Raw genomic sequence first — 23,136 nt, 5'->3', positions numbered from 1 at the left:
GTCCTGATTTGGATGGTACCCACTAGGGGTTGGACAAGCAAGCATCTCTGGTGGCAGGTTTAGGAAAGACACAGTTGAAAGAGACTACAATAACAAACCTCCGTGGGACAACCCAGAGGCACCAAATAAACTCTGGGGAGGTCTTCTGTCTCTCAACGCCTGCCAGCCATGCCATTCCTACCCCAGATCCTGGCAACCAGTCGGGCATGTTGAGTTTCACAGTCCAGGGGCACATAAAAGGATTGATTCCTGTGTGTGAAATGGGTTTGCTTCACTGAGGAAGCTCACCAGGAGCAGGAGGGGAAGGGACTGGGTTCCAAGTGAGGGGCTGGAGAGTAGGTGCAGGACCAAAACCAAGGCCCCATGACCTGCTGCCCCTCGGGATGCCTTCAGGTGAAAGACAGCTGGCGGGGTGGGGTGGGGGCTGCGCCCTGCTAAGCTGGCCTAGCAGAGCAGTGACCACAATGCCAGCGCCCAAGCCTGGACAGGTCCCCGCGGCCTGTAGTGGGCAGTGCGAAGCTCAGGAGGCAATGGCTGCGGGTACTTGGCAGTGGGCCTGGGCGCCGTCAGAAGCCGCCCTGGGCCTCCACCCAGCCCTGAGGGGGGACTGACAGGCCTGAGCAGAGCCCGGAGCCCGGCGCGACGCGTATCTCCGTGTCCCCTGCGCCGCGGAGTGGGCGCACGTGTCCCTCTCACCCTGCTGCGAGCCCGCGCCGGAGCCGAGTCTAAGGGGACGCGGCGCAGGTTGGTGAAGGAGGGGCCTGAGGAGAGGAGGCGCTCAGCGGTGAGCGCGGTGCCTGAGGGGACAAGGCGCCAGGCTGTGAGCCTGGGGCCTGAAGGGACGTGGCGCTCATCCGTGAGCTCCGGGCAAGGCCTGAGGGGACGTGGTGCGCGGCGGTGGGCGCCGGCACGCGCGTTCTTTTTGGCGCCCGCAGCGGCGCCTGTGCGGGGCGTGTTTTCCTTCCCCAGGTGCCCGCAGCCTGGGGCGCCTCCGCCCAAGCTGACTGCTCTCTCTTCTCTCTCTCCGATCCCGGCAGGCCGCCAGAGGTGATTCTGCCTGCATGACGTCCTCCGTTCCGGAGGCGAGCTCGCCGCATGCGCCACATCAGGATCAAAAATAGAAAGAAAAAAAAAAAAAAAGAAAAAAAGAAGAAGAAAAGAAGAAGCGGAAGAAGCGGCCGAGGCGGCGGAGGCGGCAAGGAGGAGGGGCCTCGCGCAGCGATGGAGGAGGCAGCGGGGACGTGGGGACGCGACTTTGTGTAGGCGGGTCGTGGGGCGCCCATGGCGGAGTGTGGCCCGGGCGCCACAGGTGGTGCCCTGCCCACCTCCCCCGGCCGGGCCCTCAGCGCCAATGGCGCCCTGATAGCGGGAGCCCGAGAAGGCGCGGTAGCGCCAAGGGTGGTCGCCTTAGCCAAGGTCTGGCGCACTATGACAGCGGCGGGGTTTCCCACAGAGACTACAGACTCGCAGTGTCGGGGGACGAAGTCCGGGCCAGCCCTGCCAGGGAACCTCGAGGCATGGTGCTCTGGCCGACCCCTAGCCCGGTCGCTGGTCCGGTCCCCAGGGACAGCAAGCTGAGCGGCCTGTGAGCAGCAGCAGCGTCAAGGTAGGCAGGAGACTGGCCAGCATCCTTGTGCTCACTTTCCCCGCTCTGGGGAAGTGGTGGCAGAAGGAGGCGATGCAAAGTGAGCCAGTTGCTTAGGGGAAAGGAGGGTTCAGGGATGTTTGGAGTGCTGAAGCAAGGATTGGAAAGCCCATGGCCTTGGGGAAAGAATGGAGAGGTGATCTGGAATGTGCATGAGAGCTGTGCTCTGACATCCTCAGAGCAACTTGGAGATGTCACCTCTCTCCAGATTGACTTGGAATTAAATGGCCTTGTACCTGCCAGGGTAGGACAGGCTTTTGAGAGGTAGCTTATCCTGGTGGCACACTCCCTGTAAGGTTTCTGTTTTGTGTTAAAGGACAGGGATCGTGTGAAAATATCTTCTTAAAACCGCAGGCAATGAACATATATTATTTAATAGATTTCTTCTGATCTACTTTGTAATTGACTGCCCCTTGCAAATGATTACTTGGAGAAAGGGAACATAAACACAGATTTCCTTTTTTAGCCTCAAAAGCTCTGAGAGATTACAGTTCTGCATATTTTAATTCTTTCCTACCTGCTATAAGCAGGCCTCCAGATCAGCAAGTTCCTTTGGGATGGTTTTGCTTGGTTTTGTTTGTTTTCCATGGTGCTGTTTAGAAAGCCATGAGTTGTTTCGTGAATTTTAAATTTCAAGAGGTGACACTCAGAGTTTATGGTGGTTTTCTTCAAATATTGCAGCTTAGTTGCAGTTGAAGTGGGAAAAGAAAGTTGATGAGCCAAGAAAAGTAGAGCCATGAGCCAGATCAACCATTTGGCTTCCTCAGATAGGGAGCAAGCATGGAATGTTGCTTTTTCAGAAACGAAGCGGGGTTTAGGATAGGTCAGTGAACAGTGTCTGGTGCTAACCTGTCCTTTTCGTGGCTGACAACCTTAGGAGACAGGTCAGAATGTGTCAACAGCACAGAGCTTGGCACTGGTGGTATTTGAACTCAGAAGTGCTCAGGAACTGTGAAAGTGTCTGTGTTATCATCCTGGAACCATCTAATGAAATAGATCACTTTGATGCTGTGTAAGAGGCTGTTGTGAAACTGCATCTAGCCTTGTCATCCACTGCTTCAGTTTCTATGTGGACAGGGCACAGTTAAAGGGCTTAAAGATCAAGTACATTGCCTGTCTTTAAAGATCAAGTGTATCCCCTAACTTTTAAGAAGTGTAGTGTCTTTTTTTTTTTTGTTGCTTGTGTAGTTTTTAGTGATGTATCTTTCCTCCTAGTACGTTGTTTGTTTCCATGAAAGTTGTTTTCAAGTATATATGATCATTGATCCTATTTGCAGAGCTAGTCAATATTTCTGTTTTTATTGGTTAAATATTTGTGGTGAATTTGCATTGTGTTATCAGTAAAATGCTATGTGAAAGTTTTAGAGAATAGACAAGTTTGGGTAATTTTAACAACCTTTCCCCTCAAGCATTTTTGGTGACCTGTTTTCACATTTAAAAGTCTAGAATTTATTACCATTCAAAGCAGGATTGATAGGGAAGCCCAATGTACAGCGACGGTGTTGTTCCCTTTGACAGTTGTGGGAGCCAAGAAAGAAGTATGACTTGCCTATTTATGACTTACAAAATCAAGACTGAGTATCATTTCTGTAGAAGCACATGGAAAAAATGATGAATTTTTCAGAAATCACCAGTTGAGAAATGGTGGTGCTGCTTATATTGAATTCTGAGTTTCAGATATGTTTCATTTTTCTTTATTCCTTAATGAAGCTTTTTATCAACTTTTAATTCAACATTACACCCCTAGATGCACAGTGCTAGGATCATAGTAGGTGCTCAATAAATTACTTACCGCCGGGGCAGAGGAATGATAAGAAAGTATGTATTTTCTGTAAGTTTTGTTGGTCTCTGAAACAGTTGGTTTTAGGTTTACCAGTCATATCTTGGTATCTTGTTCCACATAAGACAACTTGACAGAATCCCCTTTCTGTCCATTATGTTCAACTTATTTTTGTCTTAACCATTCTTGAAAATCATGGAAGTAGTGTGGAAACTTGATTGTACCTGCAGTATAGCAAAAGAGGCCAGTCTAGATAGGTAAGCACTTATGTTTCTCCATGAACTGATGTCTTAAAACATCTAGATTTTAGGAATTTAGTGTTGTGTTTTCTAAAGATACATCATACAGCATAAAGATAACCTTGTAATAAAATAAAGGATCAAATTCCATAAAGCAATGATTACTGCCCAGCTATCTTGGCCATATGAGTAGCAGAAATTGTATTTCACTTTTTAAAAGAAATAACAAAATTGCTTAAACTTAAGCGGAGCCCATGGGAAAAGGTCCCAGTGGTGTTTCTCTTTGGTTTTTGTGCTCTTTCTAGAGAATGGCTTTAAGGAGTCAGTGCAGCCAGGTAGTCATGAGCCGATTGGTAAGCAATGTGCTAGGGTCCCGTAGGCCAGTGAGCCTGGCTGAAGAGCAGATGCTAGCCAGTGAGCCTGGCTGAAGAGTAGAGGCTAGCCAGTGAGCCTGGTTGAAGAGCAGAGGCTAGCCAGTTAGCCCAGATTCTTTAAGGAATTATTGTGTTTCCTCTTTAAGGCCTTTTACTTGTTTACTTGTGTTGTCCTGTATTTCTTTAAGGGAGTTACTTATGTCTTTCTTAAAGTCCTCAGTCATCATAAAATGTAATTTTAAATCCAAATCTTGCTTTTTCAGTGTATTTGGATATCCAGTATTTGCTTTGCTGGGAGAACTGGGCTCTGGTGATGCCAAGGAGTATTGGTTTCTGTTGCTTAGGTTCATGTACTTGCCTCGCCATCAGGATGTCTCTGGTGTTCTCTTGTCTTACTGTCTCTGACAACGGCTTGACTCTTCTGTAGGCCTGTGTGTCAGCACTCCTGTAGACTTGCTTTCTTTCAGCCGGATCTGTGAACATAGAGGTGCTCCTGAGTTTGTGAGACCTGAAAACCTGGTGGATTTCTTGGCACAGAAGAGTAGATCATACCTCTGCTCTCAGGTATGTAGGCACTCCTGGTGACTGGATTTTAGCTCTCCGCCCAGGCAGAAACTGGAAGGGTTCTGCCCCTGACTGCTCCTAGGTCCCTTTGCTCAGGGAGCATAGATGGTACTAGGCAATTTCCTCTTGGTTCAAGAATGTGGGCAGAGAGTATATCCAAATTAACAAAATCAGGAATGAAAAGGGAGACCTGACAACAGAATCTGAGGAAATTAAAAAAAACTCATCAGATTCTACTACAAAAACCTATATTCAACAAAACTGGAAAATGTGGAGGAAATGGACAATTTTTCTAGACAGATACAAGGCACCACAGTTAAATCAGGAACAAATAAACCATCTAAACAATCCCATAACTCCTAAAGAAAAAGAAGCAGTTATTAAAAGTCTTCCATCCAAAAAGACCCACGACCAGATGGGTTTAGTGCAGAATTCTATCAGACCTTCATAGAAGACCTCATACCAATAGTGTCCAAACTATTCCACAAATTCTAAACAGAGGGAGCACTATCAAATTCCTTCTACAAAGCCATAATTACTTTTTATCTAAACCACACAAAGATACAACAAAGATAGAGAACTTCAGACCAATTTCCTTTATGTATATTGATGCAAAGATACTCAATAAAATTCTTGCAAACCGAATCAAAGAACATGTCAAGAGGATCATCCATCAAGATCAAGTAGGCTTCATCGCAGGGATGCAGGGATAGTTTTATATACAGAAATCCATCAACGAAATCCACCATATAAACAAACTCAAAGGAAAAACCACATGATTATTTTATTAGATGCTGAGAAATCGTTTGACAAAATTCAACACCCTTTCATGAATAAAGTCCTGGAAAGATCAAGAATTCAAGGCCCATATCTAAACACAGTAAAAGCAAATTATGGCAAACCAGTACCTAACATCAAACTAAATTGGGAGAAACTTGAAGCAGTTCCACTAAAATCCGGGACTAGACAAGGCTGCCTACTGTCTCCCTACTTATTCAATACAGTACTTGAAGTCCTAACCAGAGCAATCAGAAAATGAAAGGAGGTCAAAGGGATACAAATTGGATAGGAAGAAGTCAAAATACTAATATTTGAACATGATATGGTAGTATACTTAAGTGACCCCAAGAGTTCCACCAGAGAACTACTTAACATGATCAACAACTTCAGCAAAGTGTCAGGGTATAAAATTAACTTAAACAATTCAGTAGCCTTCCTCTACTCAAAGGATAAACAGGCTGAGAAAGAAATTAGGGAAATGACACCCTTCACAATAGTCCCAAATAATGTAAAATATCTTGCTATTACTTTAACCAAGAAAATGAAAGATCTGTATGATGAGAACTTAAAGTTTCTGAAGAAAGAAATTGAAAAAGATCTCTGAAGATGGAAAGATCTCCCATGCTCATGGATTGGCAGGATGAATATGGTAAAAATGGCCATTTTGCCTAAAGCAATCTACAGATTCAGTGTCATCCCCATCAAAATTCCTATGCAATTCTTTAAAGAGGTAGAAAGAGCAATTTGCAGGTTCATTCGGAATAACATAAAACCCACGATAGCAAAAACTATACTCAACAATAAAAGAACTTCTGGGGGAATCACCATCCCTGCCTTCAAGCAGTATTACAGAGCAATAGTTTGTATGGTATTGGCACAAAGGCAGGCAGATCAGTGGAACAGAAATGAAGACCCAGAAATGAACCCACACACCTATGGTCATTTGATCTTTGACAAAGGAGCTAAAACCATCTAATGGAAGAAAGATAGAATTTTCAACAAATGGTGCTGGTTTGACTGGAGGTCAGCATGTAGAAGAATGCAAGTTGACCCATTCTTATCACCCTGTACAAAGCTTAAGTCCAAGTGGATCAAGGCCCTCCACATCAAACCAGATACACTCAAACTAATAGGAAAAAAAGTGGGGGAAGAATCTCGAACACATGGACACTGGAGAAAATTTCCTGAACAAAAGACCAATGGCTTATGCTTTAAGATCAAGAATCGACAAATGGGACCTCATAAAACTGCAAAGCTTCTGTAAGGCAAAGAACACTGTCATAAGGACAAAATGGCAACCAACAGATTGGGAAAAAATCTTCACCAATCCTGCATCTTATAGAAGGCTAATATCCAAAATATACACAGAACACAAGAAGTCAGACTCTAGAGAGGCAAATAACCCTATTAAAAAATAGAGTACATAGCTAAACGAAACATTCTCAGCTGAGGAATATCGAATGGCTGATAAGCACCTAAAGAAATGTTCCACATCCTTAGTAATCAAGGAAATGCAAATCATAACAACCCTGTGGTTCTACCTCACACCAGTCAGAATGGCTAAGATCAAAAACTCAGGTAACAACAGATGCTGGCGAGGATGTGGAGAAAGAGGAACACTCCTCCATTGTTGCTGGGATTGCAAACTGGTACAACCACTCTGGAAATCAGTCTGGAGGTTCCTCAAAAAATTGGACACTCTTCTACCTGAGCACCCAGCTATACCTCTCCTGGGCATGTACCCAAAAGATGCTCCAACATACAATAAAGACACATGCTCTGCTCTATTCATAGCAGCCTTATTTATAATAGTCAGAAGCTGGAAAGAACCCAGATGCCCTTCAACAGATGAATAGATTTGAAAAATGTTGTATGTCTACACAATGGAGTACTACTCAGCTATGAAAAACAATGACTACATGAAATTCATAGGCAAATGGAAAGAACTAGAAAATATCATCTTCAGTGAGGTAACCCAATCACAGAATAACACACATGGTATGCACTCATTGATAAGTGGATATTAGCCCAAAACCTCGAATTACCCAAGATGCAATCTACAGACATCAGGAAGCTCAAGAAGAAGGATGACCAAAATGTGGATGCTTCTACTCCATAAAAGGGGGAACAAAAATATCCATAGGAGGGTATATGGAGGCCAAGTTTAAAACAGAGACTAAAGGAACGACCGTTCAGATCCTGCCCAGCACACGCCCCCCCCATATATATGTGTGTGTGTGTGTGTGTAAGTGTGTGTGTGTGTGTGTGTGTGTGTGTGTGTGTGTGTGTGTAAGTATGTATATCCACCAAAACTAGATAAGATTGATGAAGCTAAAAAGTGCTTGCTGGAAGGGTCCAGATATAGATCTCTCCTGAGAGATACATCAGGGTATGTCAAATAAAGAGGTCAGTGCTAGCAGCAAACCACTGAACTGAGAACAGGACCCCACTTGTGGAAATTAGAGGAAGGATTGAGAGAGCTGAAGGTGCTTGCAATTCCATAAGAACAACAATGCCAACCAACTAAACCAATAGCAAAAGACTATACATGGACTGACCCAGGGCTCCACCTGCATATGTAGGAGAGAATAGCCTTGTTGGGGCACCAGTGGAAGGGAAGCCCTTGGTGCTGACAAGGTTGGACCCTCAGTGCAGGGGAATGTCGGGGAGTTGTAAAGGGAGTGGTTTGGGAGACTGTCCATATCGGGGAGGGAGACAGGATGGGGGCTTATGGACCGGAAACTAGGTAAGAGAATAATATTTGAAATGTAAATAAAGAAATATATCTATGAAAAAACTAAAATTAAAAAAAAAACAAGATAAAAATTACTAAGAAGCAATCAAAAAAAGAAAATGTGAACAAAAAAAGAAATTTTAGGATTTGGAGAAAGATGAATGCCAGGTATATTATATAATATAACTATATTACCACGATCCATACTTTAATATACTTGAGAACAACTGCGTCTGTTTTTGTTTTCTTTGTTTGTTTTTTAAATAGTTAATGGAAATACAGTCCCTTCCTGTCTGTGAGACTAGGGATCCAGATGTAGTGGAATTCATTATTTGTTGAGTCCCGAACCTTTGAGCCTGCTTCTAACACAGCTTAAGGCAAGGAAACAGAGCAAGGTAATATCTAAGCCATTGACCAAACGATCTGGAGTAACAATTACAGGTGAAATTCTTCCTTGTAAATGAGAGGAGAGCTATAAAGGATACCTTTTAGATTTAAAACAAATGAAATGTACCCCCCAAAAATCCAATAAAAAAGTTAAAATTAAAAAAAAACCTAGGAAATACAAAAGATTCGGGTGCAATTCCACAATCATGATGTGTTTCTTCTGTGATAGCATACAGGTTAACTTACTTCTCTATGACTGTTTTCTTATTTGAAAGTAAGTAATGGGATCATCTATGGAGTGGTTGGTAAGAACAAACGCTTTGCCTAACTTGAATAATAGGTCCCTCCAGAGCATGTGCTTAACAGTCTAGGTAAAGAGAAATTTGCTGAGGGGACTAAAAACAAAACCAAACATAAAACAGGAACAACAATGATTTAACAAAATTCTGCATGCTGGAATTGAAGGCATGTTGCAACTTTAATCAGGTTTGTAGGTATTTCTAATAAACAAACAAAGAAATAAAAATCGTATTACACTTCTAGCAGTTGCATCCAAGAGAGAGAGAGCTGTGAGGTAGTGTGTGCTGCTACTTTCCACAGATACACCTGGGCCTCAGGCCTGCCCTCAGTGAGCTGGACCTAAAAGCAGCCTAGTTGAAATTCCTCCTGCCATGGCAGGATTCTGCAAGAACATTTTCCTTTGACAACAAGGGGCCTTTGTGGAGGAGACTTCTTGGTGGGTTCTCAAGGACTCTGCATGTCTTATTCTACAAAGAGAAGCCAAGCCAGGACTTTTAGCAAGGCCAGCCAGTTGTTTGGGGAAGTCTCTGGTCCTGTGGCAGAGGGCGAGGAATGGTTGAAAAAATGTCGGCTCTGCTGAGAGCAAAGGATAACCTTCTAGAACTATGACCTCCTAATTTATCTTTTCACCTGATGCCTTATTATTCACATTTTCTTACTATCATACAACTATGATCTTGGTGAGCAGCTTGTCTGTTGGATTCTCAATCAGTTCTTTGTTGTCACAAACTTTCTGAACTTACTCCAGCCCCTGACACTTATTCATACCTTCTGTATGGAGTAGTACCCTTGGGCCTGTCATCTCAAAAATAGAAGCTTAGGTAATCCAAAAGATTGGACTCCAATATATCTCAGGCCAGGAAAAAAGTCAGCCATCATTAGTGAGAGAGCAAGGGAAAAATTACATAGGAAAAATATGTGCCTTAATCAGAAGAAGAGACCTTCAACTTCTAAAGGGTCCACAATCTCCACCCCTCTGTTTGAGATTTGCATCGCGATGCTGTACAACCCCAGATGGTAGTAAAAGGCAGAGCTCTTCCCAGAAAGTCCGACATGATTTTCACTCTTTCATCGGTGAGGTTAGGTTATAGCACATATTCGGGTGGCATTACAACACCTAGAATAAGAACACAGAATCCATATAGGACATTGCCAAATGGACTCCCTCCTGAACTTATGGACCCACTAAAATTGAGGTTTAACCTGACCTCAGGACATTCCACTCCCTGCCCATCCTCCTGATTCTTATGTTTGCTACGAGTAAAAGATCCTGGTGCAGCCCCAATATTCTCATGCCTAGACTTGGAAATTCAGGAAGAATGATATTTGAGAAGTAATGGCTATGTGGTTACAATGTAGTAACACAGGGTCCAGGTTGATGTTTGCTTACTGATGTCCCATTTAATTGTCTTTTTATATTTGAGAAAGGGAGGATGTCCAACTTAATATATAAAAGAGACATAAAGTTATAATTTTATATATGCCCTGTAGTTGATCCCTACGATCCCAAGAAAAGGGAGTGATTATTTCAAAAAGTAGGATTATAGACCATTGATTTTGTGAAATACATAGATGTGTATATGGAAACAATGCCAGCTGTCTAGGACTGCACATTAAGCAAATATTACCAGGTTTTATATAGTCAAATGTATAGGAGAAAGCTATTGGCCTCTAGAAAACAGGGAAAACCTTGGGATTCAAAATTTATGTCACATGCGTTGTCTCAGGTGGTAAATTTATTTTTAAGAAAAATCTCCCTTATCCATGCTCCCTAGAGATTTGGGTGCTAACAAAAATCTCTTATCAATTCAGGGTTGTAACCAACTCTTCACATTAAAAGAATTGATGACTTCCAATGAAGCAGAGAGAAATATCTAGCTTTGGAGTAGAGGTTGTAAAAGGGTTTTCCCTGAGTCACATGAGAGACTGCAGGGAAAGGCCCCTACGGAAACTGATCAATTTGCGGAGAGCTAGTTAGCAGGTAGGCCACAGAACCTCGCAGTAACATCATCAGTAAGCCCTTCCTAGGAAAATCTCTTGTCTCTAAGACAGCACTAGAATCTTATGGGATGTCACCAGTGTTGTGGTGACACCAACTGCCTTTGGCATATTCCTTCAGTTCCCTTTGGGTTCACAAACAGGCATGTTTCGCCAGCTGCTCAGGCTAGTTCGAAAAGAGAGTAGAGATCAAGGAGAGACCAGAAAAAGGCAGAAGGATGCAGACCTCCTGTCTAGTAAAAAAGGAAGAATGAAATCGTTCTGGGGAAGGCTTGGTGAGTCCAGGGCAGAGTTGGGGAACATCCTTGAGGAGATAGTTTTGAGACGTTCCTTCCAGGAGTAGGCCTTGCAACAAAGAACCTTGGGATTTCTCAATGACAGACCAAGAGTCCAGAGTTCTGATGATTAGTTTGACAGAGAGCCAAGAATTGGCAAGTGTGCAGCTTTTTTTCTGGGAGCTTTGTAATTTCGAGTGCCAATACATGCCAGGAGGAGGCATGATGAGATTAACAATGTGACCATTCATGGTTGGGAGTTGAAGCACTTCATCCTCTAGATTACTGTAGGTTACATAAGTCTCTGATGATAAGAACAAGGAAGGATGCACCCCTAGTCATGAACTAAGATCTCAGACACTTTGGGTTTGAACACACATGATTAGAGATTGATGGTTCTAAGTATTAGGAACTCCAGGATTTACCTGTACCACATCTGATATGAGATGACAATGTCCCATGTCTGGATGTCTGAGGCAGCTTATGGCTTTCAGGGCAAGGGGTCCTCTAATAGTGAGTGCGACTTATGTATGGCAGTGAAGATTGGGAAGAAGGACATAGCTTAAGAGTCCAGTTTGAAGAAAGCTTTTCTGCTATTTCAGGGAATCATATAGTCTCCAGCCTTTCCATTTCCTCAACCTCCTTTTTGGGACTCAGAATGGTCTTTTCCTCCCCTGGGCCATCAACTATGCAATTTCACTTGTGTTTATCTATCTACAGGTTTCGGTAGGAAGGCATCATCCTGAAATGATATCAGTAAGCAAGAGAAGCGTCTAAATAAATTGGAGGAACTAAAATTTGAAACCCAGAAGTGTAAATTCCAGAGGGATGTACTTTCTCAAATCCTGGACCTTTATATCTATGATGATTGGGACTATAGGTAGTCATTATGCCCAGTCACCTGTTCACTGTCTTGTGCTCTCTCTGCTAACCCAAGATTTCTTTACATCAAGAGAGTTTTTCACTCCTCATCCTGGATTTTAAAGAGCCTTGGCAGGTGTGGCCTGTTGAGATAAGCTAGGTGCTGTGGGCTTAGGGTCAAGCTCTTTTGTACTTGAGCCTGAGGTGCTTGGAGTTGGATTGGTTCTGTCAACAGCTGGAAGGACCTGGTCACATTTGCTGCATCTAGGAGTGTGAATGAAATGCCTGCATGTCATCACTCTTTTACCCTGAATCTGTTCATTGTTCACTGATTCTAAGGCACCTCCCTGGATATAGTTGGCATTCTAATTGTACTTATATATGGGTTGGTATATATGTATGTGAAAGTATTTGTGAGTGTTTTGCTCAGGATCAGGACATCTGGGGACCTTTGATGGGCTCTGAGGATTTGTTTGATGAACAGTTTATAGGTCATGATAGTGATGAGTCTGTGGAGGCCCACATTGATCAATAGAGCACTTTGCACCTTCTATTTACCTTGGTGGAAGATAGGACTCTCTGGAGGGAAGGAGATGTTATAATCCTCTGCCCTGTCAAAAGTATTTATGCCCTCTGGGAATTCATGTAACGATAGGAAACAATGATTGAGAATCCCTGCTTTCAAAACAAAAGAAATGTCATTGCCCCTTTCTGTTGGACCTAAGGTTGTGGCACAAACTTGAGGAAACTTCTTACAGAACTAGTCAATGCCTTCATGCTCACCTGGCCAACTCTTGAAGGTCAGCTCCCTCCAACTGGTACCCTGGCTCTATTGTCCTGTACCCAGGATAATAAGTTCAATCAGCACCAATAGGACCCAGTTCAAAGGAGCAAGTCTGTGATATATACTGGCTTTAAGTAATATAATACAGAGAACAGTCTGATTTCACCTATTTTTTTTTGCCCAATTTGAACTTTATTTATTTTTTTACTTTTCATTTTTTTAGCTATCTATGAATGGTTTATTGTGACCTAGAAACAGTCGCTTTGGAAACAAACCCTTGATACTTGTAATTCCCAAGCAGGCAGTTCTCAGGCTCTGCCCACTCCTATACAGAGAGTCTGCAGAGCCATATCTCCCCAGGTTCTTAAGGAGTCCTTATTTCAAAATAAATGTTTGCTGATTTGCATAGAAATATTTTCTATGGAAGAATCGTGCTTGGGGTTTCACTGTTGTGTTTTTGCTCTGGTCTTAGAGATTACCACATGCTTCCCTCACCCCCATTCCTTAAATTTTAATTTTTTATTGGATATTTTTTATTTACATTTCATCTAATTCTGAGTTCATGAGCTCAGATGGTTATTTTTTCCATGGGCCATGCCCTAACACAGGCTGGATGTTGAATTGCCTATATTTCAATCTGAACATGGGATGAGAATGATGGCTGTGCATTAAATGAACAACTCAATATGTGATGCCATGGAGAAGTACAAGGAGCTCATACAAGAGAACAATTCCTACAGTGAGTCACTGACAGAGATGAAACCCCAGCACTTGGCAGGGAATGCTTCTGTCCAGCTATGACTTTGAAAAAAAGTCAGGGCTCTGGTTCTGCAGTGTCTAACTCTTAACAGGAAGCCTGCCTCGTGGCAAGGGTCTTGGGTTTGTAACTCTTGGACTCAGTTGTCCTACATGTGAAGAGTGTAGAAGACCCTCCGATTGTTATTTTCACCCATTAAGGATTCTCTAGATAGAAAAGATTGGCACCATGGTGGGAATATCAATCAACTCTGAACCTCTAGGACTCTGACATGAGATTTAAAGATTTATGATCCATGAGAAACACATGGAAAGATTGTATAGCTACTGGGTCTTCTATCACCCTCAGAGGGGATTTGCCCTCTACCTGCAGGTGGTTTTAGCATACCATGGACATATAAGCTCCCATATGTACCATTTCTTCTTCCTTGATTTATATAAACACTCAGTGTCAGGATTTTCAGAAGTACTTTGATTCATATTGAATTTGGACTCTGGATTTGACTGCCTTTAATTGGCGCTGACTTGTATAGTGTGGCTCTAGTCTGCGGATGTCGGAGGATGAGGACCCTTGAAGGGATGATTGTACTTGCAGGAGAGACAGGCAGATAGAAGCTGACTGGGATTTACCATTTTTTGTTTATGGTTCAGCATCAGGCACTTCCAGCTCCTGCGTGAACGGACTCCATAGAAGAACAATATAAAGATTTTGCTGAATGAGAACAAAAAACTGATGGAGCAGACTGTTCTGCCAGCATCCTGTGTGGAGGCAAAGAGGTTCTGTGAAGAGGCCGGAATGAACATCTGTGTCCCCAGAGCCAAACAGTTGCAGGTAGGATTAGACCTCAAGGTCAGGTTGCCCTCATGTCTAACCATAAACATAGACAAACGAATGTAACTGTCCATTGACTTATCCATGTACTGACCTATGTCTCATCCAAGTGTTCATTTATGTGATCGTTTACAAGGCTTTCTGTGGGGGTAGCCTTTTTGAAGAAACTGCATATTTGGAAAGCAAATGCCCCTGCTATTCTAGAATCTGCAGTTTATTACGGGAGATAGGCTGACTACATCACAGCACTACATGCCTTTATGTGTGGAGGGTGCTATGTGGGAGCCCCTCTTTAGGGGCTCCACATAGCACAGAGCTTTGAGGGATGAGGCAAATGCCTGTAGTTCATTTGCTTTACAGGGATCTTGTGAGATTCCAGGAAGTAAGTAGTTTGCAAGGAGGAGAGCCTGGTGGAAATGCCAAATAAATGGTTCTCATTGTCATCTTTTGGTGCCTTTTGTTCTTTCTATCCCCTTTTCCCTATATATGAAGATGGTCTCTTCATGCTTCATACATCTTGGGTACCTGACAGAACCTGAGTAGCAGCATGTCAGTCCTATTTTGTTTAAGTGCTGCTGGACATTTCATATCTGCATCTTATACTCTGAAGTTGGTTAGAAGAGCAGGGATGTGGAAAGGGTTTCAAAAGGTGTGGATAGGCATGAGAGATTTGAGACTTCAAGAACAAAGTTCTCCATATATACCCCACATTCTGACCAAGAAGAGTGCTATCTAGGCCTTTTTATTCCTCTAGGGAAAATTAGCTGAGTTAGTGATTCTCTCTTAAAATACCTGCTTTGAATAATCTATATTATGATCTTCCTCCAGCATGATGGAATCTTCATTGTTTTCTGCCGACTTATGGTTTTTCGTGTGTGTGTGTGTGTGTGTGTGTGTGTGTGTGTGTGTGTGTGTATGCATTGCTGTGGTGACCTGTAATTTGTGGGTATTCGGGGAGGCCAGTTAATGACATACAATTTTGTCCAGTCATTCTCTAACTTAGTCCTTTGAGCCTAGGTCTCTCAACAAACCTAAATCTTCCTGTTTTGTGCTGGTCAGCAGTCTTTGCATCACCTGTCCAGTTCCAGGTGTTGCCACCTCTGTTATTTGTCTCAACACATTCTGAATAGCTAAACCATTCAGCTATTTTAAAAGTAAGGATTAGATTTTGTCACTTTACCTTAATAGAGGTATCCCCCTGGAAGATTCTGGTCTGTCTTATTGCCTTAACCATGATCGTGCATGGAATCCTATAGTGCATCCCTCTGCTGACATTGCTTTGCTGACTATATCATGGGCATGGCATTCTTTCAGGATACATTCCCTCTCAGTGTTGTACAGGGTGCAGCATTTCAGCAAAGTCACTGTAGCCTTTTCTTTAGCCTCCTTCTGACTGATGTTGAGGTTGTTTTAATATCACACGAATTATAATGTGATGAAAAGTTCCTGGGTACTGACCATGAGTCACTGTCTTCTTCTGATGCTTCCAAGGCCTTCTATGAGGGAAGCAGGGTAGTTTTAGTGAGGGGCCTATGATGAGTCAACATGGAGCTTGCTGGAGGCTTTTCTTCTGTCTTGGGAATTTGGTGATGTGTTGTTTAGTTTATCTGTGCAGAGTTTGTAACTTACTTGTAGGTCCAGCAAGTATCGGCATAGCAAGATTTCCTGAAGTGGAAATGAGTACAGACCACAGCAGCACAGCCTGCTTGACTGTAAGAGACTTGTACATAACATAGCTCCCACTAATTCTTCATTCAACAGAAAACCTGCTGGATAAAAGGTATGTTTTCCTTAGTGTGTGTGTGTGTGTGTGTGTGTGTGTGTGTGTGTGTGTGTGTGTGTTTGTGTGTGTGTGTGTGTGTTTGTGTGTGTGTGTGTGTGTGCATGTGTGTGTATTTGTGTTTTAGTTTGTGCAAAAATATAACTGTGTTGCCTATTTCCAAGTTTACTGAGAAAACCACTCTGAGAGTTCACTTTGCGTCATGAAACATCAAATACAGCAGCCCAATCATTTTAGCCTCTCCTCCTAGCTCTGTACAGCAAAAGGACACAAAAGCACTTGTAAAGTTCAATTTTAACGGTATTAGGGGCAAACCTACCAATCTGCATTGAAATCCTTTGGAGCACATTAAAGGAATGGAGTACATGGAGGTAAGGAGGAGGCTTCTCTATAAAATCCATGAGTTTATATTCCTTCTTTGTCCTTTGTGAATTGTGAAAGCCCACTGAAAGGTTATGTCACTCACTGTGTCTTCTCCAAGCTTGTTTTCCACATTGCCTGCTCCCATTTCTTTCCAGCTACCTTGGCACAGTACAACTTCACCTTGGAGTCTGGCTTGGATTGTATTCACTGAGAAATTGAGTTGCATGGAGTTGTATTGGCATCCAGCAGAAGTCCCATAGCTGTGCTGTGGTGCAAGAACAGGGCAGGTTCAGGAGCGGCTTTAGATGCACAAATAACCTAAAGCATCCCCTGTTTTATCTGTGTAGCATTCTGCAAGGGCTGTTAGTCAACATCATTTTCTCTGAGTTAAAGTCAGCCTCAGTGGGGGATAGGAGGAATGAGGATCTTAAGACAGGTCTGGTAGTGTAAGAACAGGTAGGCCTATGAGAAGCCATGTACAGAAATTGGAACAGAAGTTTTAGTTGACCCAAAGATTACAGAACAAGGAGTAGGTGTCAACAGAGCAACTAGGGCTCATCAGTGCTGTGGTGGTCCCCAAGCAGCCCTGAAGGAGAATCTGTCCAGACGTCCATCAGCCAAGGGAGTGAAAATGTACTATACGGTGGGGCCATTCCATGGATTATGATTCAGTGTAAGATAATCCATGCAAGCATTTACTTACTTACTCAAAATATCTGTGACACAATCACATTATGGGGAGAAAAACTGTTCATTTGTATCCTGGGTATGGAGATTTCCTATGATTCTGTTCCAATAGCCTTGGGCACGAAGTCATTCAAGTTAAGGTAAAGAGAGCTGCTATTAGAAGAAGCTGCACACTGTGGGGCAAGTCTGAAACAGTGGCCAAGAACAGAGTCTAATCCACCACCAATATATGATCCTTTGCTGGGAAACAAGCCTGCTCTACACAGCCTTGGGAACGAGCTAAGCCAGATTGGGGAATAAGGCAAGAACCATGATTCTATGTTGGTTTATGGGAGGACAGCACAACACTGACTGAGTTGTTTATAGGCTATAGGCTATGCCTGCTATGTACATATCCCACTCAACATTTGTTTTTATGCCTTCAGAGAATCCTGGGTGGTCTTTATATTAAGGATTACCTCAGAAAGTAAACACTTGACTGCAATGTACTATGCTTATATTGTGTGAACACACATGTGTTGTGTGTTTGGGAGTGTGTATTAGTGTTTCTGTGTGTCTGTGTGTGTTTGTATGTGCACACAGGCACACATGCCTCCATTGACAGTACACTCATCTAATGACCAGAATAAGGAAGGATTAGAGGAAACAATGCAGACACTCTGAAGCAGAGAGAACTGATCACCCAGGAAAGTGACTTGGGAGAAACAGTGTAGAAGAATTGTGACATCTTTGAGATCAGGTAGGAACATAGGCTGGCAGAAGCCAGTTGGATTTCCTGTCCTATATAACTATCCTTTGTGGGTGACTGACCTCCTACGTGGTTTCAGCCTCAGTCAGCTAAAGAACTACTCGGAGTATTATTCTGGTACAGTTTATATGAATTTTGTCCATAATGCAATATATGTGATCTTCAAGATTTCTTGGTATTTTCTACTTCTTCTTCCTCTTACCTCTGTGGTAAACTCTGAGAACATTTTCTTTTCTGTTCTCTCACAAATTGCCTTACAATGACTATACACATACAGGGGTTCTGTTCTGTTTGTACACCACCATCACCTTTAATGCTTAGAGTGTACACTGGGAAGATTTACACGGAGCCCATTCTCAGTGATTACAGGATGTATGCAGTGCCCATGGTTTTGATGTGAGATGGTTTCTCTGTGTATTTACAGATACAGTGGTTACAAATGGAACCTAGGCAGGTTCCTTCACTGCAAAAATAATCTGAACCTTCACTTCAATTCTGAGCAGGTTCTCCATAAGACATCCACATGGTATTCTAGGTTGCTCATATCTCTCTTGAACTCAGATTCAGACATAGCCACAATGTTGTTATTCAATATAATATACCTGGACCAGTGAAAAAAATATGCTCATTTTTCTTTTGATTCCAGTACTGTGCGTAGTCCACAGTTCGATTTCTAGCAGTTTTTAAAAGCTGATATATAAATCGAAGCCCATTTACTCTATGACACTTGGGGATGCAGGAAATGACCTCAGTTGACAGGTAATGCTGGATTGTCCAACCGAATGGAGCTGACATAAGAGGGAGAGCTGAATCAACAAACCCTCACTAATCCTTTTTTCCCTTGCTCTGCTACGTCTAAAATTCTCCAGCGAAACTCGAACATGGCATAGACCAGAACAAGATCTCCCTTGGAGAGCAGTGCCACAGGAGGAGTCTAAGTGTGCACAACAAATACACCACTATTACATCGCATCCTTAATATCCATAGCAGTTGTGGGCTGCATTTTCCTACTTTAGTTTGATTTCTTTGGATTGAATAGGCCATACTTTCATCTCGGCTCTCCCCAGCAAGCGTGCACATTTGGAAGGACTCAGAGAAGAGCTGATGCACATCAATCGAGAACTGCTGGGCATCCAGGAAGAGTGTGCACATGTACATTTGTACTTGTCCTGAAGGGTCACCCAGAAGAGTTTCATGGAGATCAGTCCACAACATTGGAAAAACTTTGAGTCAAAGACTGTCATATGTTTTATACTCAGTATTGGATGGCTTTGTCCTTCATACCCTCACTCCAACAAGGCAGACCTACTTACATTCCCCTTGAAAAGATTATTACCATCAGTAACTGCTTGTCTACTGTGTTTCCAAGGCAAGTCATTGGCTATAAGTCAATTCTGCAAACGAGCATCAAAAGAATGCTTAGGACAATTCCTCTGTTTACATTTTGGTTTGACTTTTGATTACTTTGGTTATTTGGTTTTCCTTATATTCATTTGAAGTTTTGTTATTTATTCATTGTTGTTTTGTTCATTCATTTGATTTGCTATTTTGATAAGGATACAAACTGTATATATTGACTACCTGCATCTGGATACTATTGATGTATTCTGGTGAATAAAAGAGTGATCTCAAACTCTCAACTCTTAAGAACCTTCTTTATTGAGGTGTGGTTTCACCATCTGATGTCCCACGGCTATCAGGCAGGGATGGATCTCTGCATTCTCATGGGGACTGGGCATCATAATTACTTCCCAGTCAGACTGAGATACAAAGGCAATTATACTTTCACTTTAGACTGTGTTTCCAACTCCGTGAATACCAAGTTCATCATGCAAAAATTACCCATTGTATATACTTGTTTTTAAATATTTAGTTACCACTAAATTATACTCTTCTGTGGATGAGAATGTTAAACAAATTAATGGGATAAACATCAAATTTTCTATAATATCTCCCAGGAAATATAAACATTGTATAAGGGAGATGAAAGCAATCAGAAAACCTGCACCAAAATCCCGTGGTGGAGAGTGCTGAACACCCAGAAATGCGGACAATCCTGAGACCACAGGACACACCGCCCCTTCCCCCCAACTCTTCCCACATCCCTGGCCCAAGAGTAAACTGCATAGTGCCTCTGGATATAGGAATGTAGGAGCAGTCAGTGGCAGGAACCTGCTTGGTCCAGCATGGGCCCAGAACTGAATTGGGCCCAGAGCATATTTGAAGAAAACCAGAGGCATACAATTCTGTGTCTCCTGATTGCGGCATTTTTTAAATTTAAGCTCTAAATGCCATGTTGTTGTTGTTCTTTTTTTTAATTGGATATTTTTCATTTCCATTCCAAATGTTATTCACTTTCCTGGTTTCCCAGAAATAAGCTCCAATACCACCCCTCCCATTCTTCTATAATGGTATTCCGTTCCCCATCCACCCACTTTCCCAACTCTCTGGCATTCCCCAAACTGAGGGTCCAGCCTTGACAATACCCAGGGCTTCTCCTTCCATTCGTGTGCAAGGAGACCATCCTCTGCTTCATATGCAGTTGGAGCCATGGGACAGTCCATGTATAGTGATTGGGTAGTGGTTTAGTCTCTGGGAGTTCTGCTTGGCTGGCATTGTTGTTTTGATGGGGTTGCAAGTCCCTTCAGCTCTTTCAATCTTTCTGTAATTCCTCCAACTTGGGTCCAGTTCTCAGTTCAATGGTTTGCTGCTAGCATTTGCCTCTTTATTTGACATGTTCTGGCTGTGCCTCTCAGGAGACATCTATATCCGGTTTCTGTCAGCCTGCACTTCTTAGCTTCATCCATCTTATCTAGCTTGGAGGCTGTATATGTATGGGCCAAATATGGGATAGACTCTGAATGACCATTCCTTCAGGCTCTGTTCTAAAGAATAGAATACCTCTCCTATGGGTAATCTTCCCCTTTTAAAGAAGGAGTGAAGCATCAGCATTTTGGTTATCCTTGAGTTTCATGTGGTCTGTGCATCTTGGGTAATTTGAGCATTTGGGCTAATATCCACTTATCAATGAGTGCATGTCATGTGAGTTTTTCCATGATTGGGTTACCTCACTCAGGATGATATTTTCTACTTCATTCCATTTGTCTATGAATTTCATGAAGTCAATGTTTTTGATAGCTCAGTAGTACTCCATTGTGTAGATGTACCACATTTTCTGTATCCATTCCTCTGTTGAAGGGTATCTGGGATCTTTCCAGCTTCTGGCTATTATAAATAAGGCTGCTATGTCCCTAGTGGAGTATGTGCCTTGTTGTATGTTGGAGCATCTTTTGGGTATATGCCCAAGTGTGGTATAGCTGGGTCCTCAGGTAGTACAATGTCTAATTTTCTGAGGAACCTCCAGACTGATTTCCAGAATGTTTGTACCAGTCTTCAGTCCCACCAACAATGGAGGAGAGTTCCTCTTGCTCCACATCCTTGCCAGCATTTGCTGTCACCTGAGATCTTGAACTTAGCCATTCTGATGGGTGTGAGGTGGCATCTCAGGGTTGTTTTGATTTGCATTTCCCTGATGACTAAGGATGTAGAGCATTTCTTTAGTTACTTCTTAGCCATTCCATACTCCTGAGCTGAGAATTCTTTGTTTACCTCTGTATCCCGTTTTTTAATAGGGTTATTAGGCTCTCTGGAGTCTAACTTCTAGAGTTCTTTGCAACTTTGGATATTAGCCCTCTGTCAGATGTAGGATCGGTAAAGATCTTTTCCCAATCTGTTGGTTGCCAATTTGTCCTTACGACAGTGTCCTTTGTCTTACAGAAGCTTAGCAGTTTTACCAGGTCTCATTTATCGATTCTTGATGTTAGAGCATAAGCCATTGGTGTTTTGTTCAGGACATTTTCATCACTGCCCATGTGATTGAGACTCTTCCCCACTTTTTTGTTTCTTCTATTACTATGAGTGTATCTGGATTGATGTGTAGATCTTGATCCACCTGTACTTAAACTTTGTACAGGAGGATAAGAATGGATTGATTTGCATTCTTCCACATCCTGTCCCCCAGTTGAACCAGCACCATTTGTTGAAAATGCTATTTTTTTTCCATTGGATGATTTTAGCTCCTTTGTCAAAAATCAAGTGACCACAGATGTGTTGGTTCATTTCTGGTTCCTCAATTCTATTCCACTGGTCTACCTGCCTGTCTCTGTACCAGTATAATACAGGCTTTGTCACTATGGCTGTGTAATACTACTTGAGGTCAGGGAATGCTCATTCCCCCAGAAATTCTTTTATTGTTGCAGGTAGTTTTTGCTAGGTTTCACTATCCTGGCTTTTTTGTTGTTCCAAATGAATTTGCAAATTGCTCTTTCTATCTCTATAAAGAATTGAGTAGGAATTTTGATGGGGATGGCATTGAATCTGTAGATTCCTTTTGGCAAAATGGCCATTTTTACTATATTCATCCTGCCAATCAATGAGCATGGGAGATCTTTCCATCTGCTGAGATTTTCTTCAATTTCTTTCTTCAGAGACTTGAAGTCCTTGTCATACAGTTCTTTCACTTGCTTTGTTAAAGTCACACCAAGATATTTTATATTAGTTGGAACTACTGTGAGGGGTGTCATTTTCCTAATTTGTCTCTCAGCCTGTTTATCCTTTGAGTAGCAGAAGGCTACAGATTTGTTTGAGTTAAATTTATAAGCCGACACTTTGCCGAAGTTGTTGATCAGGTTAAGTAGTTCTCCGGTGGAACCTTTGGGATCACTTAAATATACTATCATATCATCTTCAAATATTGACATTTTGATTTCTTCCCTTTGAGCTCCTTTCACTGTCTGACTGCTCTGGCTAGAATTTTGAGTACTATATTGAATAAGTAGGGAGACAGTGGGCAACCTTGTCTACTCCCTGATTTTAGTGGGATTGCTTCACGTTTCTCTCCATTTAGTTTGATGTTAGTTACTGGTTTGCTGCATAGTGTTTAGATATGGACCATGAATTCCTGATCTTTCCAGGATTTTTATCATAAAGGGGTGTTGAATTTTGTCAAATGCTTTCTCAACGTCTAGTGAAGTGATCATGTGGTTCTTATCTTTGTGTTTGTTTATATAATGGATTAACGTTGATGGATTTCTGTATATTTAACCATCCCTGCGTCCCTGGGATGAAGCCTACTTGATCATGATGGATGATCATTTTGATGTGCTCTTCGATTTGGTTTGCAAGAATTTTATTGAGTATTTTTGCATGAGTATTCATAAGGGAAATTGGTCCTAAGTTCTCTTTCTTT

General features: G+C 42.4%; 1 long non-coding RNA gene across 7 annotated transcripts; it reads left to right on the top strand.

Moving 5' to 3' along the window:
* Positions 1-461: 461 nt before the first annotated feature.
* On the top strand, positions 462-19,528 carry LOC148004568 (uncharacterized). Of its 7 annotated transcripts, none has more exons than XR_015625125.1 (7): positions 462-744; positions 1,038-1,606; positions 14,129-14,309; positions 15,945-16,089; positions 17,764-17,878; positions 18,534-18,646; positions 18,757-19,528. It is a non-coding gene; the product is annotated as an uncharacterized LOC148004568 (long non-coding RNA). The 7 variants fall into 7 exon arrangements; XR_015625126.1 differs by lacking the exon at positions 462-744 and adding an exon at positions 17,252-17,440 and having other exon boundaries at positions 800-1,606; XR_015625131.1 differs by lacking the exons at positions 462-744; positions 18,534-18,646 and adding an exon at positions 17,252-17,440 and having other exon boundaries at positions 800-1,606.
* The last annotated feature ends 3,608 nt before the right edge of the window (positions 19,529-23,136 follow it).

This window comes from Rattus norvegicus, chromosome 7, assembly GCF_021556685.1.
Source record: "Rattus norvegicus strain SHRSP/BbbUtx chromosome 7, alternate assembly SHRSP_T2T, whole genome shotgun sequence".
Classification (NCBI taxonomy): domain Eukaryota; kingdom Metazoa; phylum Chordata; class Mammalia; order Rodentia; family Muridae; genus Rattus; species Rattus norvegicus.
Note: the sequence above shows the minus strand (reverse complement) of the source record. Positions and strands in the feature narration are given on the sequence as shown.